The following is a 19728-nucleotide window of genomic DNA, read 5'->3' as shown; positions in this document are numbered from 1 at the left end:
TAAAGAATAATGAAATATCTATATTACTCGGTTCAAAACGCGGTACTAGATCTTTCAAATTAACTTTTTTTTCTCTAGATTTGTTCAACTTTTGAAACCGTGGAAGCTAGGCTATTATTCTGAACCACATTCATCAGTTTTAACCTTTCCAATTCAAAAACTCGCTCCCGTTCTGCTCTCTCTTGTTCACGTTCCCGTTCTGCTCTCTCTTATTCAGCTATTTCTTCTGCTTTTACCTGCTCAGCCGCAGCCCAAATTCTTGCCGCGTATTCTTTCGCAGCTTCTTCTTCATAGTTCTCGCCATTTAGAACAGCCTGCCTAATTTCTCTTACTCTATTGCAAATATACACCGACTGCTCTAAGCAGGAAGACGGAGCAAGCAGCGCCTTTGCACACTATGACAAAGGAAGAATCATCCATGTATGGAAAGGACGCCTTGACTTAAACAACAGTGTGTTCCAGGCAGAGGTGCAAGCAATTATAACCGCTGTAGATTACATTTTCAATAATAATGTAGAACGGGCGAAAATTTTCACTGACAGTATGTCAACGCTTCTAGCACTAGATAATCACAACCACACCTCGCCCTTGATCATCAAATTACAACAACTTTTACAGCGCAACCCGCAGAAACATCTCTCCTTAACATGGACCAAGGCACATGCAGAAAATGAGGGGAATGAAGCAGCTGATAGCCTGGCCAAGCAAGCAGCCACTGATCCAGAAGCTGAAAAAATCACAATCCTAGCCCCTCCTTCCTACCTCAAAGGGCTATTATGGGGTCAAGGCCTGAATCTTTGGCAGAAAGACTGGACGCACTGCACAACTGGAAGACGTACATACAGCTACCTCCCGAAAGTCAGCACTGAACGCAACATTGCAATAGCTCCTCTTACGGCTTATATTACGGGACACGGCCCATTCCCGACATACTTCAATAGACATGGCATAACAACCACGGACATATGCACCTGCGGAGCGGAAGGCTCCCCAGACCACTATGTTTTTGAATGTCATCTGACAGCAGGAAATCACCTCCCTCTTCCCATCAACAATAGTGAAGCTTATCACTGCTTCCTTATAAAGCACAAACCGGCAGTAAATACAATTTGCAAAGTTGTTAACAAGCTCAAGAGAATGGGCCAAGATTTGTGCTCTCCTCATTAACCAAAACTCTCAAGGCATGATACACTAACTAAGTCAGCGTACAGTTCCACATTCTCAGACACATAAGTCTACTCCTAAAACTTACATAAGTCTCTATTACAGACACCTTTCAAATAATGTACAATCAAATGTATTTAACATTTCCTCTTCTGTATATGCATAATACTTAATTTTTTATTTTTATTTATTTTTATTTTTATTTCCTATGAGCCTGTATTTTAATCCTATTATTTTGTAACTGTATTTTTGTTTCTGTATATTTAATTTGTATCTTTATTTGAATTTTATTGTGAATGTGCAAAATTACCATAGCAAATTGCAGCAACAAATGTCAAAACGGTAAAACGAATGCAATCTGCCCTTGTATGGCCATGTAACTGCTCTTGTTAACATCCTAAAAAGCTCCCGAGGCGGCCTCTTGAGGCCCCAGGGAGTTGTTCCTGGTTAGTGGAGGGCGTGGGACACATGCCTGTTTACCTCTGTTAGACATCAGGCGTCCCCGTCCTCCGTTACCAACCAACCAACCAGCCAACTCTGTTTGCCTGAGACACATTTGTTTCAAACTCCTCCGCTAACTCCAATAGCAGAGCTTTAGTAAATTTCCTCATAAACTCACCCATTATGGAAAATTAAAGAAAAATAACCTACCCTGAAATACAATAACACGAAAACAACAACAGGTCTATCTCTCCAAAACTGAATAATTATCTAACAATTCTGAACACAAATTGCCTTACAACACTTAATGATAATATCTATACCTACATACAAAGCGTATATAAAAAATGCTAATTAAGAGGCAACCTTTTCCTGCTCTATATCAACTATATAAATATTGTCCTCTGACTCTGGACTGATTTAAAAACTAAATTTTTCTAAAGCATACCGTTACAATACTTCATACAATTTAAACAGTTACTAAAACAGTAGAGCAAACAATTTAATTTCAATTAGCAACAGTAACCACAAGCTTAACTTTCAATAACCACCAGAAAACTTTTGATCCCCAAAAACAGAACTATATGCCTTCGATTGACTCTCCTGGCACTACTTGTATATTCTTCCGGGAAATTTCACTATTTTGTGGCACTAGATCACGCTTCCTCCGGCGTTCCCTTCTGACACACTGCCACTTGTCACTGAAGAGGCTTCACCACGCAAACTGTCCTTGCACGCAAAATTAGATCGTTCTTGAAGAGAAGAAAGTCTTGACTGTTCACATAAAACTCAAGTTCACAGGCGAAAAAGTCCGTTCCTAAATTTACTCTCAGGAACAATCCCTAAAAGCTGCCACCAATTTTTAATATTTACTGCTGTGGTGTAGTGTTAATGCTTCAACAGTGTGATGTTGAACTCCAATGAAAACACTAATGAGAGAACACCACATGAAAATTTTATTGAACACCCCCCAAAAATGGCTACATACAATTCAGAAGAGAAAAACCTAAATCCTTTTCTTAAAATCAAATTCTATACATTTTTCATGCGAGAGCAATTCGTGGCTCTCGAGCTTGTGTTTTTAACATTGCCAACGATTTAATTATTTTAATAAAGTCTATTTTAACAACTATTGAAAATGTATTTGTAAGTTAAAAAATGATAATTTTCAGCTTATGCTCACGAGACATCCTTGTCCATATAAATCTTCAGTCTCTTCTTCTTTTATGTGACCTTATCACAACCTTAAAGTATATTAACTGAGTCACAACCCCTGCAGGTAAGCAGCAGCAGTGACAACAGCCAGTCCTTTTGTTGTTCATCATGCTGATTATGATTTTACTTCTCATTTTAACCTATGCCGCTTGACATAAAATCTGCTTACTATTTACTAAAGCTCTAGACTGAGCAAGTATGTGACAAAATCAGGTATGAATTAAAATCAACATAAAACTAACTGTTAGTAAAACGTAAATAAAATGTTACTTATCTCCTTTCAAATATGTACAGTCCTTATAAGTGTAAAATATATAATGCTCCTTGATAAATTTCATATATTTTATTCTCAGACCTAATAATGATTATGTTAATTAAGTCATGTTTAATAATAATGCATCCTACTTACGGATCTATTTTAGTTTTTAGGATGGTATTACAAAAGTGAAGTTCAGGCATAGATAATATTTTTAATTGAATTTATTCAGTTCCCATTCGCTCATAGGTCCTTAATTTTTTCATTAATGGTCCTTAAAAGTCCTTAAAAGTACTTAATTTTCGTGTGCAGAAATGTGTACAAACCCTGGAATTATGTGTGCATTCTGCAATAACACCCCCTGATGTTAAGGTCTCCAAAGGTACAGAGATTGGCAGACTATGGGGACCTTTCACACAGGTCCCTGGAGTGTATGCTACAACTACTACAACTTTCAAATGATTTTGGCTTAGTTGTCATTATGATAACAGTGAGTAACCTTATTAAGTCAACAAGGGCTAAAGCTACTAGTAATCCTTGCAGGATGTTACAATTCTTGGGATATTCCATTACACTGTACTGAACATTTCTGCTTTCGGCTGTGGATCCAGGAAGTAAAATTTCTGTTCTTACTGGAACTATGATATCGTCTTGAGCTATGATTTGGTGAAAAAGTTAACTACAGATTTAACAGTATGTAAGGAGTAACTTATTATAACCTACTTGTTTAATTTCACTACAGTATTTATGACTTGTTACTGCCAGCAATACGTATTTGCATTTAACTGTGATATTTCTGGCATAATTATGGGTCTAAAGGATTCAACCAGTTATGAATCTGAAATTAACAGAATTTTCTAGACCAAGAAAGAAAAGAAAATTTACAAACAATAAATTCAATTCTTATTAATTTTAATCTTTATTTGTAATATAATGCTGATATGATTTAAACTTACCTTCAAAATATCCAATATTTTTTTTTTTTTTTTTTTTTTAATATTTGCATAGTACATTTGTTTCTAATCTGATGCATATTTTTAAGAGTTGTTGTTCACTTATGTAGTTAACTTCAGTTTTACCATTGACCATTTAGATCTGAAAATATTTAATATTTGACTTACTGTATCTTGTTTGTTGCATTGTAATTAATTAAAAGGATAGGAAAAAATTGAAATTTTTAAATTTGAGAATGGTTATAAACATATTAGAAATTAAATAAATATGTTAGAATTTATTGATACATATAGTCCCCCCCCCCAAATACCAAGAATCATTTACAGAAAGTTCTTAAATGTTCTAAATAATTTTCTTAATATATGTATATGTAAAATTCATCAATTTTAAGAAATTTATACATTTAAAATTATATCACAAAAGATATTTTTGTTTGCAGTTTTCTTGAATAATATGTTTTCGTTAATATGTTTTTATTGATATAGATAATTATTTTATGATGGTTGAAGATAAGACAGTAAGAAGTATAATTATTTACAGCATTTTTTTTGCTATTATAGAAAAGGGAAATATTTTAGTTTGAAAAATTACTGTAATAACATTAAATTTATAAAGAATTCTTGTCAATTTTTATATTTTTATTTAATTATTTTTTTATTTTTATTTATTTATTTGTTTTGTGTGTGTGATTTTAGTTGACAGATTTTCAGTGTGTTATGAATTTTTCTTTGAAGTTAGATTTCTTTATAGCATATATTTTAGAATAAAAATTACAAAATTTATTTCTATTTTGCAGAGGATTTGCTGACAGTGTTTTCAGATGCTGAACCTACTTCTGCTACTGTATACTGATTATATTATGTATCTGTATAAAGTTTTAATAAAAGTCTATTTTTAGCATAGGACTATTCATTCAAGTAACCATACATAAGCTCTATAATGCAGTGATGCATTTATTTTTGGAAGTTACCTTGTATATATATGATATTTAAGCCTTCTGCTAAGAATAAATTCAACACTTGCTTTTATATATATATATATATTATTTATTTGTAATGCTTAATGCAAAACTGGTTTATAATACTTTTAAATATTATAACTAGTTCACTGGTGTTGTGTAAAGTGGTTAAAAAGTTGTCATAATGCTGCTATATATTTAGTAACTATATTTCTCTATTGTTAAATTTTGGAAGAAGAGCTGTGACTTCTAATGTGTATTCTTATATTATATTCTCATGCAATTTGATGGATCACAAAAAGTTAGGTTTTTTTTAATTGCATAGTTATGTATATTTATCTTTAATTAAAAATCAGTTTATAATTATCAGTTAATTAATTTATATGTTATTTAGTATAATTATTATTTTCCTGTAGAAATCTTTTCCTCATAACAACTATATGCAATATGTTTGATAAATAAATCAAAACTATACTACTCATGCAGGTTGCAAAGCTAAAAAAAATTACTGAAGATCAAAATTTTGTTGTAAATAGTTATTTACCTTACCATAGCCTAAAAAATCATATGAAATAGAGTTTGAAATTTTTGTCATTTATGGAATCAATGAATTGTGTGCTTAGTTTCCTTTACACTAATGTTTTTAGACAGTGATTTAATTAATTGCATCTAAACTTAGTAGAATGCTCTCTGTTACCAGCAAAAAAATTTAATTTTTCATCATCATATATTTATTATTTGGAGAGGTATGAAAATGATTAGAGTTTTGATAATTTTTTTAAGAAAGGATGGCCAAAAGGAAATATTTAATAAATATTACATTTTCCTCTGTCAGCTGTTTGAGGCTAGATCCAATGCAGTAAGAAGTCAGTTAAGTTTTTTTTTTTTTTTTTTAATGGTCCTCTGCTACAAATTCTACAGTGGTGAATCACTTTAATGGCGTTTTGAGATGGCTGTAGTTGGCTTCTCAACTTGTCTCGGATGTGTTTTTTTGGCAATACGTATGCCGCCCGCCCGATATAGTGGTCAATGACGCTGACTGCCGTAGTGATGGGCCTGGGTTCGAATTCCAGAGAAGGCATGGATGTTTGTAAGTGTATACTGTCCGTGTGGCAAATAAAGGCACCACGAGCTGAAAGTCCTTTTGAGAGGTTGGTTGTAGGGGAAGATACATGGAATACCGTCAAACCATCCCCCAGAGTGTTCTGTCTCATAACTGGTACAGAACTATACAGTTAGTGTGGAGGGATTTATAATACATGACTAATGCTGAAATTCTGCTGTCTCACCCACTTTAACCTAGCAATAAGAATGGGAACTTGGATTGCTCTGAAAGGCCATTAAATCCTCAAATAGGTTGTGAAAGTCAAACCTTATGGGCATTTTCTTGTTAGTTAATGGTATCTGAGTAGCTTGACAGGCATAGGCAGTTCATTAAGCTCAGTTGCAGAATATCAGAAACATACATGTGAGTCACCATATTATCTAGCAGGAAAAATAGAAATCAGCTTAGCCCAGACTTTCACTCTAGATGCAATAACCATGTGTTGCTTGTTAATAAACGGCGCAGTCATAACATTGGTCATTCCTCCTACACATACACATACAGTTATAAATCAGCACTGAGAGAGAAGTTTGATTTACTATTAAAGACAGCATGTCTCCAGTCATTGTCCAGGATAACTGAGCTTAATGTCTGTCCAAAGCAACTGTGCCTGTAACTGGGAAGTAGATGTTAGCCATGTTAATGACATGAAGATCTAATTCCAGTTTCTCCCAGTCTTTTCCAAAGTATGTCTTTTAAATAGAAAATGCGGAGAAATTGCAAATCTCTTTGAGTAGATGATACTGATGCATTGTAGTTGTTCTTCCAGTTGTAAAATCCTCTTGAGCATTTGTGTGTCTGGGACATCCTGCATCTGTACATTCATTACCTCTGAGTTCTGTCATCCTTTGTTTCAAACACAAAACCACCGTATCATTCTGTGTGATATGGTTGTTGGGCCAATGAGTTTCTTTTATGTCTATGATGCAACCTGTCACTCAGACAGTTATTTGCTTGTCAAATGTGTCTGAAAGGCGTACTTGAAAGGATCTATATGCATAACTTTCAATATGAATGCAAAATTGTCGTTGAGGTTGAAGACTGATCTTTTTAAATGCTGCATTGTTTGCATTAGGTTAGCATTTTTATATTATTATACTGAAACTCTAATCATTAGCATAGCTCTTCGTATAATGTTTGCATATTGAATTTTGCATCTGTAACTGAATTTTTTTTTTGTGTGTGCCCTCTAACTGAGTCTATTTTCATCTTTTGTATTTACCTCAACATTAAATTTGTTTTGTATAATGTCAAAGTTTAAACTCATTTCTTGAAATAATAGTGAATCTAAGTATACTAATGGATTGATATAAAAAAAGCTCAATAAAATATGACTCTCTCCCTATGGATATATGTGTATAATTTCTGTTATTATTTTTCAGTAATAATTAACATCATAATTAAATATCTGAATATTTTTTTAATAGTAGTTCTGCTTTTTCTGGATAAATTTTCTTAATACTTTTGAGAAAAACTGTTCTTTAATATTCAAGTATTGAGTCAAAAAGTTTTTTTAGCATGCATGGTATTATTATTATTATTAAGTGTTATTTGATATAGCAATTCTTTCAAAATCTCAGAGAAAACAAGATTTTAATTTGTACTCTTCTATGTTGTAAGCAATATATGTAATAAAATTATTTGTTTTTACAGAATGTTTTGATTTTGAAGGAGTTGGAGCGGGACATTTACAATGCAACATATGTGGAAAAATTTTATCTAGCAGACAACGTCTTAAAATGCATATTTTTACACATTCTGACATTCGCACTGTATATAAATGTGACATGTGTAATTGTGACTTTGTATGGAGAGATAATCTGCTGCGTCACATGAGAATGAAGCATAACAAGATGCCTTTAGATTAATTAAGGAAAACTTATTTATATTTGTAGTATTCAGTCTAAAGATGAATAAATTTGTAATACAATTTAGTGAAATAAAAAGTTGGATTGTTTTATGAATTAAACTATATTTACTTTTGCAGTTAGTGTAAGAATGTGAAACAAAAAACATGTGAAGAAGGTTTTAAGCTGAAAATAAAATTCTAGAAAGTGATAAGCCAGTTTGACTGATCCTGAAAAATATGCAGATAATTTTATCTGTTGCAAAAAAAAAAAAAAAAAAAAAAAAAAAAAAAAAAAAAAAAATGTATCAGAAAGTTTGATGCCTGTAAAAATTAAATTTTGTTTTCAGCTTAACAACTTTGAGCTGAAAGGAAGTTTTAGTTCTGTTCAATCTTGACAACTTTCCATAATTTTTTTATAAACATGGTTAATTATCCAGGTAAACAGACTGACTGCATGGAGGTTTTCACAATTTTTCTTGCGTGCAAGGTGTGCATGAGTTACTTTCCTTTACAGTCCTTTTATGCCAAAATAAGTCCAACCATTATCTCATTGATCACCATAAACCTCTGACTAATTTATTTAATTCTTCTCTCTTCTAGCAGTTTTACTTTGTGTGTTGCTTATCTTTTTCTGTGTAAATGTATTTTGATCAAACTTTTTATTGTGTATTGTTTTATTGGAATTTATTCATTAATTTAAATTTTTTACTGTTAGTGTAAATATATATTTTTGTTACTTTTCTATATTGTGATATATCTGTTAAAATACAGGGCGATTATAATTGAAGTCCCACTTTGGTCATAAAAGGAAAGCTACTGGATCAAATGTTATCAAACTTGGTAATCGTGTAAAGGAGGTCATGGGAATTTATTTTCTGCAAAAAAAAAAAAAAAAAAGTTCAGAAACTCTCCACCAGGGAGAAATATGCGCTGTATGCAATATTGTCAAACGAAATAAGACATGAAGACATCGGTTTTAAATGTGTTTAATCATTTCTGTGTTACAAAGCATGTTCTGTGTGGTGTCCACCATTTTCTGAAAGCACGGTAAATCATATTACTGCATTCTCAACAGCAGCTCTAAGCATATTGGAAGCAGTGTTATGGACATGTCGGTATGTCGCATCTTTCAATTTCAACCAAATTGTTTAGGTTATTTGCATAAATCATTTGCTTTTTCCTGTCGTAAGCCAATTACAAGCCATTGCTGTTTTGCATAACTCCACAAAAAGTTTTAGTTTACAAATGATTAAGAAATGTTTTAAACTGATATCTTCATGTCTTAGGGCCAAATTCAGGCTTCAAATATCACAAATTAGCGATCTGTAAGAAAATGATTTCCTGAATGCAGACACTTTTACAAGTGATTTGAGATCTCACATTTTCTAATCACCAATTTGTGTTTTTCAGGGATGGATTTCTCTGTTACACAGATGGCGCACTCGACTTTTATCACCTTTAACACCTTTAACTGGTAATTTTGTTTGGTTCAACGTTTCTTAAGGATATACAGCATGTTAAACACATGTAACAAATGGTTACGTTATATTCTGACCCTTATTTCGTTTAACAATATTGCATACAGTGCCGTTCTCCCCCTGGTGGTGAGTTTTTGAACTTTATTTTTGCGGAAAATAAATTTCCATGACCTGCATTACACGGTTACCAAATTTTATAATATTTGGTCCAGTAGTTTTCCTTTTATGACCATTTTAAAGTGGAACTTTAATTATAACCACTCTGTATAAAAAAGCATGAAATATTTTCCCTCCACAACTAAGGTTTATAATTCTTTAATACTTCCATTAATCCAACTTTTATTAAAGAACATTCTGTATTAAAAATAAGATTCTAAACTTACTTAAAATTAATTAAATAAACTAATTAGAATTAAAGAACCTACTTAAACTAATTAGAATTAAAGAACCAATTCCAGAATCGTACAGATTAGGATCATCTGAATTTACATGAAAAAATGAAATTTTTGTTTTTTCACAGAAGGAAACGGATGCTTTCCGAATGCACTGATAGATGGCACTGTGCTTGGTGCATCATACATTAAGTTCTATTACTCTGCCTCTGAGTGGCTGATTATGAGTCTATCAGTGAATGATCGAGCACTGCTTGTGAAACTTTTTTACCAGAATGGGTGGTTATGTATTAACTACTGTTGAGGAGTTCCAGACTTTATTAAGATTCCAGTGTCTGCAGATCGCCTGTGGAAAGGTAATTTGCTTAAATTCAAAGAAAGTGGTTCGTTGGACAGGAAGTGTGGCAGAGGGAGAAAAAGAATTATTTTGACATCAGTGGTAGGTTACAGCACTGCAGGAAGAAACAGTACATTGTGTAAGAACATGCAGAGTGGTGATTCGCCTGGTCATTAGACATACCTGTCATCTGAGTTTAAAATTTTATGAGTCATTCTGCAATGTTATCTTCTTTTATTGCATATGCTCAGGAGTTGCTTCTTGGTGACTTGCTACAATGAGAAGCTTTCACCTTATAATTTCTTGCATGAATGGAAATGAATAATGGAGGATGTCCATGGAATATTTTTTGGGTAAAAGATGAAGCCACGTGAAATTTAAGAATATGGGCGAACAAGAATCCATTCCTACTCCAACCATTGCCCCATCATTTTGTAAAGATTTCTGTGTGTTGAGAGTATATGGCATCATTTATTGTTGGCCCGTTCATTTTCGAGGCGATAGATCCTGCTATCTATTCCTTTAGGCCAATTTTATGAATCTCTTTTGCATATTATTCTAATGATTCAATAGCATAAGTGTATGGATAGCACAATTTTTGTACAAGGTGGCATATCCCTGCATATTGCAATACCAATGAAACAGCCGCTGAACACCCATTTCCGAAATGACAGAATTGTTAGCTGTCACTTTCCAACTGCCTAGGCACCTTGTTCATCTAACCTTAATCCTTACGGTTTCTGTCTTTGGAGGCACATCAAATGTGCTGGGTACAGTGGCTGGATTATGCACTCACTTGAAGGCATGAATAATGCACCAGGGATACATTATTATTTTTTGTGTAACATCCACCTTGTATCTTCATTTCTTCTATCATCCGTAAGTGCTTGCTAAATAATTTCTTTTTCATGCTTCCTTGAATTCTGAAATTGCATATTGTTAGTAATATTGTCATTATTTCGTATCTGACTATTGTTTTCCTTCGGTTAGTATTAATCCTGTGTTTTGACCACTACAACATCATCTATTGCTGCATTTTGGAAGTACAGTCAAAAGTCGTTAATCCAGACTCGTCGGGAGTTCGGCGATTCCAGATTATCGATTTTTCCGGATTATAGATCATCAGTTTAAATCTCGTAAGATGGCATGCAGAAATTCTAAAATTAAAAATATGAAACCGTAATTTATGAAATAAAAAACAATTATGATCTAAAGTGTATCAAAATTAAAAAAAAAAAAAAAAAAAAAAGATCCTAATATTTATTTGTTTATTTTATTAAATTAAACATTTCTTTCAATGTAAGTTGTTTAAGTTGCTTCGCTTTATGTGCTAATACTTTCTCTTTAATTCTATAAACAGACATAATTTCTTGTTCAGTTACAAAGTTCCGCTGTTCAAGTCCCGTTAATTGCTGTGCCGAGAATACCTACTAACTTGTCAATCGAAATTTTTTCGTTTTCACTAACCTCTCTGTCACATTCTTCATGTCTTTATCCATTTTTTGCAGCAATTCCACTTTTTGTTTGTTGGACATCGAAACATACTTTCGTTTTGTTGATCCTTTGGAAGTTCCAGCATCGGAAATTCTATTTGACATAATCGAAAGTTCAAGTTTACTTTTATAAAATTGCTCTTACAGTCTGCAAAAAATAATAAGCGGGATCCAATTCGAAGATTAAGGAACAACGCAATCATTAACATTAACTGAAATAGATAATTAGATAATTTTAGCTTACACCGTCCGTTATACATTAAACGCGCAAGTGAAGACGTATTCTGCACTTGCGCACACGCATATGCGCAGTAGTCAAGGTCTTACGCGTACGCGTAAAACGCCTGTGCGCATGTGCCAACGCGGCGCATGCGCAGAAAGTTTTTAGCTTTGAGGTCCGGATTATGGGTGTCCGAATTAACGACTTTTGACTGTATTCTTTTTTTCCCTTTGCTAAACAAAATTCCATTGCTTCATGTATATCCACATTATTCTGTCTAGTGCTTCTTCCTTTATAGCATTTTGAAGTCAGAGCTTTAATTATAATCACCTTGTATTTATAAATTATTCATGTATAAATTTTTATAATTTTTAACTAAACTGCTTAGATGTGAGAAGATCAATTCATGAAATATATACTGTAAATAAGCATTGAGAAATTTATAATTTGGTTATTTTTTTATATTTTTGAAATATGTTGTTAAGTAATTTATTAAAGTTAGTGTTTTAAGTATGTTTGGAAGTTTATTTATTTAGCATACATCTGTCTACTAACTTGTAAATGTGGGATGCTCTTTCTTTCAGTTTATATGAATTCTAACCATAAGCTAAATATATTTCAGCAAAATACCTCTGAATTTTATGTCACTATCATATTTACTGTAAGAATATTATAATTTGTAAATAAGGTATAAGGATTTACTTTGCGTTAATCTTACAACATATGGACTTTGTAAATATGCCCCTTTTATGGGTGATGCTGTGGTTCTAAAAAGGTATTAAATGTTTGATATGATTTGAGACATGCAGCTGCTATTAACTTTTGTTTAAAAAAGTTTCTTATATTTTATTTTTTTTATTAATTTGTTACTGCTGTTCCCCCCTCAAACTATTGAAATATAATTTTTACTTAACATTTGATTCATAAATGGTAAGAATTGTGTCAGGTATCTTTTAAGTTCTTTCTGTGGTGTTCATTTAAAATTAAAAAAGTGCTTTATGTTCATATATATTTAACATTTTTAACTATAAAAAACTATGTATTTTAAAATTTACTATGCAGTTTTTTGTTTTTATTTTCTGGAATACATTTATGTTTTCTTTAATATTTGGTCTACCAGAAAGTTCTGTACATTTTTGGAAACGGCATAATATACGGTCTACCGGAAAGTTCTGTCCATTTTTGGAATAAAACAAAGTGCAAATTTTTCTTACCGTCAATAAATATTTTTAAAATAATGTAATTGCCATTATCATTAATGACTCCTTACCAGCATGAGGGCAGTTTGTATATTCCATTTTTGAAAAATGTTGTATCTTTTGATGCGAAAAATTGAACCAGTGCTTGTTTGATATCTTCTTCATTTTTTAATTTTTTTGCCCTTCAAAAAATTTTTCAAGGAGAAAAACAAGTGATAATCGGAGGGAACTATGTCCGGGGAATATGGTGGATGCAACAGAATTTCTCAGCCTAGTTCTGCAATTATTTTGATGAGTCCCCAAAGCAGCATATTACCTGGCATTATCATGATGCAGTATGATGTCCTTCCTATTGATATCCCCAACCTCTTTTCTTGGACTCCTGTCTTTAAATTATCCAGTTGCTGACAATACACCTCCAAATTGAGCTTTTCGCTCGATTTTAAAAGCTGATAATGTGTTGGTCCTCGAATGTTTCCCCATATACACAAAATTTCTTATTCAGAGTTAAATTTGGCTTAGAGGTGAAAAGGCTAGGTTTTCTGGGTTCACAATATGTCCTTTTTCTTGCACTGTTTTTGTAGGTAATCCACTTTTCATCCCCAGTTATCGTCCGGTTCAAAAAGGGCTCGATTTTGTTCCGAGCAAGCAGAGATGTGCATATGATGACTAGATCATCCAAATTTCTTTGACTTAATTCATGTGGCATCCATCTTGAATATTTCTACACTAATTCTATCTTCCGAATATGGTCTGAAATAGTTTGCTGAGCTGAATTAAGCTTTTCTGCGATCTCCGATGTTGTTAGAAAAGCTTGCTCCAACATGGTCTTAAAAAGTCTGAGCGCCTGCACTGTATCGACCGCCTAAAGTGTGGGCGTCGGCATGATTCTCTTGTTGACGACCAATGAATAGGTGAAAAAAATATTTAAAATTTCATACATTATCATAAAACACTAAATTTGGTTTGCATATTCATTACATGCAATTTAATGATAACGAAAAATAGAAGCAAAATAAAAATAATTAATTTATAATTTAAATAATAATAAATTTAATCTATAACCTGTTTATTACCTGTTTTATTTGAATAATCAATCATATCATATAATATAAACAGAAAGACAAATATTAATATTTAAGGAATGTATGGTATTTTTCAAAACATTTTCCAAGATGTAAAGGTTCTAGGCATAGAGAACACATAAAGCTACTCTTGCTTCTTTTTTTGCTAGCAGAGCAAACTTTGCATGGATGTCGTACGTATCGATTTTTGTTCCCTTTCCCTCCCTCTCCCCTTACGATTTCTTTTATGCTTTGCTTATTCGCAGGAAGAATCTTTGGACCAGATTGCACAATAAAATCTGGTACGTTGGGAGCTTTATTAACATCTGACCATGACTCTATGTAACTATGTGATTCTGTGAACATTTCACTATCACTTAGATCATCGGAATCACTGGAATACTGTAATGGAACAGCTTTTGATCTTCTTAGCATCAAATCACTGTCCTCGACCCCTATATCAGAATCTTCTGATTGTATTTAATAATCTTATAGAGGATCAGCAATATTGTCAGTAACTTCACTCGTATTATAGGGGTAAAAATGCATAGAATAAGAAGGCTTATTATGCTGTTCAACTAAAGGGGTAAGGCTATGAAGGATGTACTGGCTACGGAATACGACACTCAAGAATGACTCTTGTTTGTACTTGTTCCTGACCCATCATATACATTTTGTTTCGACGTAATAAAAAGTGCAGATCAGCGAGTCATGATGAGAGCAAACTAAACGGCAAATAAAAGATGTTGCGTTATCGCAGGGCTGGCGCTGAAATGAAGTCCTCGAAACCCGCGTTTTCGCAGGGCCAGCGCTTAACTTTCTGAAGCCAGCTGGTACAGCAGTTGTACCAGGAGAATGACTTTCTCTGACGCTGGCATTGGTACAACTGTTGTACCATCCATGCCCTTCCTATTTTAGAGAATCGCCTATTTGTAGATCTCTGGGTGGTCCATTGTCGCTGCTCAGAGTAGCCACTGGTTGGAGTCACGTGGAAATAGAACTCTAAAATAAATATATCACCTGTAAAATCACTACACATATCTTCAAGAATCATATGCAAATTTCAGGAAGTAACCAGATGACGCTGATGGTACGTCACAATGACTAGAGTGTAAGAGAGTGATATATAAGGAATACAGGCAAAGAAGTAAAATTGTTCGCAGTCGCTTTATAAGCATTTCAGTGCAATAACCGAATAGTTATGACACAAAAGACGCATTTGGAGGATTTTTTACGTGGTAGAATTATCGGCCGTCTGGAATGTGGGCGTACCCAACTGGAAGTATCAGACGAACTTGGAATTGCCCAGAGTGTCATCTCCAGGCTTTGGCAATGATTCCAAGATGATGGTAATGTGAGTAGATGTTACAGCACAGGTCGCCCCAGAGTTACAACGCCGAATGAGGACCGGTATTTGGCAGTTACTGCCAAAAGAAACAGGCGGAGCACAGCCTCAGACCTGTCTTGTCAGCTCTCTTCAGCCACTGGTACGACAATTTCAAGGCAGACCGTGTACAGATGCTTAGGGCAGATAGGTCTATATGCTTGTAGACCTGTCAGATGCGTTCCACTTACTGCAACTCATTGTCGCCTGCGGTTAACCTGGAGTAGAGAGCATGCATTGTGGACACCGCAACAGTGGGCTTGTGTAATGTTTTCCGACGAGTCAGGTTTAACTTGCAGCCTGATTCTCGCTGGACTTTCATATGGAGAGCTCCAGGTACCCGTTACCACCAAGAAAACATCATTGAACAACACCGTTACGGTGGTGCAGGAGTGCTCGTTTGGGGTGGACTTATTCTGGGTTCCAGAACTGACCTGCATGTTCAAATTGGAACCATGACAAGCCAAATCTCTCGGGACGTCATTCTGGAACAACATGTACATTTGTATCGGGGCGCCATGGGCGCACAATTTGTGTTTATGGATGATAATGCCTGTCCTCACCGTGCAAACATCGTAAGCGAATGCCTTCAATCGGAGGATATCACCCGTATGGACTGGCCAGCATTCTCACCGGACTTGAATCCAGTAAAGCACGTGTGGGATATGCTTGGTCGACGAGTTGCAGCCCGTCAATCCCCTCCTACATGTCTACCGGAACTTCGGAGAGCATTGCTTTTTGAGTGGTGTAATATCCCCCAAGATCAGATCGATAATTTGATACTCAGCATACCTAGGCATTGTACAGACTGTATTGCATCATCTGGGAGACATACAATGTATTAACAATCATACCAAGCATATAATATTGGTTTTTTGTAAATAGTTTTTTTTTTTTTTTTTTAATTTGCTCCGGGGGGGGGGATTGCTAATTTTTTAAATAATGTCAAATATATAGCATCTTTTTTGCTCTTTACCTTTTGTTTAATAAATAAGCTTTACAAATAAGTCAAATTTGTTTTGCTTCTAACTCTTCCTTTGCCTGATTTTGCATTATCCTTAATTTATGGACATGAGTGTACTTGAAAATCAAATAGAGGCCATCTCTCTCTCAATCTGTCTCATAATTTTAATGCTAATTTTTTTAGTACTGACTTTTGCTATGATTAAAACGTCAGCGATTTTGCACGCTCTTTAAGCTTACCATATTTAATGTTTTTTAATCAGCAAATAAGAATAGATTAATATTTTAGATTTAATGCCCTTCTAGAAAATAGGTAAAACCACTTTTATCGTTTACTTCCTTTTCATACTTATGAATAATAAGATGTTATTTTGAAATTTTTTTGTGGAGTGCATAAAACCCTTAAGAACTGTTAACTCTTTTAAAGTGCTTCTATTATGTAAACGATTTTGTCTGATTTATCAGAAGATAAATAAGAGACAATTGTATGCATAATAGTTTTTGTGATTTTCATTCATTCAGTGATTGCTTTCAATGATTTTCATTAATTGTAAATTAAATAAAATCAATTTATCTTTAGACCCTCTCTTAGGATGAGATCTGCCAAAAAGTATTTAAATATCAGTAAAGCTCACGTTACTTCTAAATTGAATCAAAACATCAGTTACATTGTATAAAATTTCGGCCAGTTTTATTTGCTGAAATTCTTATACTCCTCAAGAGATAAAGGGAATTCAGACAAGTTAATAAAAAAATATCTTTAAAAAAGGTTGTTAGTTTGTCTGTAATAAGGTGTATTACAACTTACTATTAAATGTATGAGAATTAGGATTGGATTACGGAAAAGCACGCGAACGCTATCTGCTTATAAGAGAAAATTGCTCGCATTTACGTTCCTGGTAGAAAACTCCACATGTAATCAACCCGTTCTTCGGGTTTGATTGGATTAATTTTGTTCGCTCACTGAATTACATCAAAGCACACAACAATTACCTGTATAAGGGGAGTTATGCCTTCTCGGATACTTTCTAAGAGAAGCTGGCTTGCATTTACATTACACAAAAACCATGAATCTAACTATTTAGCCGGGATTCAAACCCGAGCGAGCTACGAGTGTTCAGCCACCTTTACTACTCTACTGAAGAGCCCGTAAAAATATTGATAAAGGAAAAGTATTGAAATAACCGGTTTAATTTACTAACCTATATTTCTCAATCGACAGTACATATATTGCACATATGAGGGGATTATTTGTGAATAAATAAACTGTATTGCACTTTTCTCCACTATTTCATATTGCGATGGAATTATTTCATTTCAGATTTATTTCTCATGAATTAATTTTGCTCCGTTCATGATTTTTTATATTTTCAAAGAGAAAATTTCACACTTAAATAAAAAAATACACGAGAAGATACTTTATGCAAAATTTGGCGTAAACGGTTTTCTTAATTTTGCTTTGAAAATATTCCAGGGTAATTGTTTTCATTACTGGAAGAAATATGAAAAACAGATTTACTACGTTGTGTCAACATCCAGTATGTCCTTATTCTTTTGAAAACGTGAAAGATTACTCTTTCTAAAATAAATTAGAAAATATATTATGTGCAAATAGAATATTCATTGAAAATGAAATAGACTTCAAGCTTTGAATATAATGATGGTTTTAGACGAAATTTCTACCTATGAAAAGAAATTGATGTATAATTAATTCTTCATGAACATTTAAAATTGTTCTCAAAATTCTTTTGATGATTGCATGTATAAGTCACGGGTTTTTTTTCTCTGCTAACATAAACAAAAGCCAATTTTACAAAGAAAAATTCTCGTTAAAGATATACCTCCTTTGCCTGATAGTTCAATGTAATATTTGTTAAAGTTAAATGATGAAACGCAACCAATGTATCTCGGATTTTGATTTTTATATTATAATAACAAAATTATCGAAAAAAGCAGATTTAAATCTCTGTTATTGCTATGTAAAGCTTTATTATTGCTGTAAGTTCATCTCAAAATCTAATTGTATTGAATCTCATTCTAATCATCTAAGGGTAATAAATATTATTATTTCATTAAATTAGTCATTACCATTATTTTGTTAATGAAAATATGTTATTATGCATTCCAGCCTGCAGACTTACAAAGCTAGTCCGTATTTACTATATTTTGTTAAATTTTGTTCTCGTTTTCTAATTTCTAATATGAAAATATGCGAATATAAATGAAAAATGAAAACAAAGTTAAAAAATTCACAAATTATTTACGAGATTGATCAGAAATAGTAAGTGAAATATAAACATTGCATACATTTTGTTCTAAATAAATTGTGCGCTGGATATGCATCCAGTACTGCATATTTATTTATGCACTATTTATTTAGAACTTCATTTAAATGAAAGCAAAATAATCATCGAAAAAATTGCAAATCTAGCAACCCCTCTACTATGGGACATAAGCGTCCGACAAACATGTAAATTTTACTTCATCCATAGAGGGGGACTAACGACTTTTCTCATTAGGAAAATGTCAAAGAGGGGGCAAAACTGTTTCGGATCGCGCCGGTCTGAAGGCTATATTATGAGAATTTCGGCCCGGATTTAGAAGGTTAAGCGATAGACTTCGAAACCCGCGTTTTCGGGGGGCCTGCATACAATGTGTTAACAACATCATCATCGATCAAAGATGGTCACTAAGAACCTGTCTTATCAGAAAGTCGAAACCACCTGTTTCAAATTTTTCGAACCATCTTTTGCATGTTCTATCAGAAACTTTACCTTCAGCGAACACTTTCAATAAATTCCTGCATGCTTCTGTAGCATTTTTTCCTTGTTGAAATTCAAATAAACAGTGGCATAAGTGAACGTTATCAATAGCCATGAGTATACTATCGCTTCACACTTAAGACTACCGTGAATCAACTTTTTTTAGTTAATTTGCTGTGTCAGTATGTATACATTAAGCGATAAAAATAGACAGCCGAAGATGCGTCAAACAAACATGTGATTGCATGTCGAAAATTGTTGTCAGAAGCAGACATAACTTTCTGGTAGATAGAATATTTGTAATTTTTAAATACAATAGAATTCCGATAATCAGCAGACCGTAAGACTAAGGGTTATGCAGTTTAGTGAACTTTGTAGATTATACACCATATCTTTTTTTCCCCACTTTCATTTGCATTTTTTTCTCTTTCTGAAATTTAGATTAAATTTGACTGGTTTTCATGTAAATAACTAAAAAATATTACTGTTACCTC

The 19728-nt window shown here is 33.3% G+C and overlaps 1 long non-coding RNA gene across 1 annotated transcript in view; it reads left to right on the top strand.

The window, feature by feature from the left end:
• Positions 1–8079, top strand: part of LOC118182401 (uncharacterized) — a 33833-nt gene extending 25754 nt beyond the window's left edge. The window contains exon 2 of the long non-coding RNA XR_015040397.1: positions 7747–8079. This is a non-coding gene — a long non-coding RNA (uncharacterized LOC118182401). The remainder of the gene's footprint in view (positions 1–7746) is intronic.
• The last annotated feature ends 11649 nt before the right edge of the window (positions 8080–19728 follow it).

This window comes from Stegodyphus dumicola, chromosome 3 (genome assembly GCF_044657685.1).
Source record: "Stegodyphus dumicola isolate Sdum_Otavi_A_Nest chromosome 3, ASM4465768v1".
In the NCBI taxonomy this organism is placed as follows: Eukaryota; Metazoa; Arthropoda; class Arachnida; order Araneae; family Eresidae; genus Stegodyphus; species Stegodyphus dumicola.
Note: the sequence above shows the minus strand (reverse complement) of the source record. Positions and strands in the feature narration are given on the sequence as shown.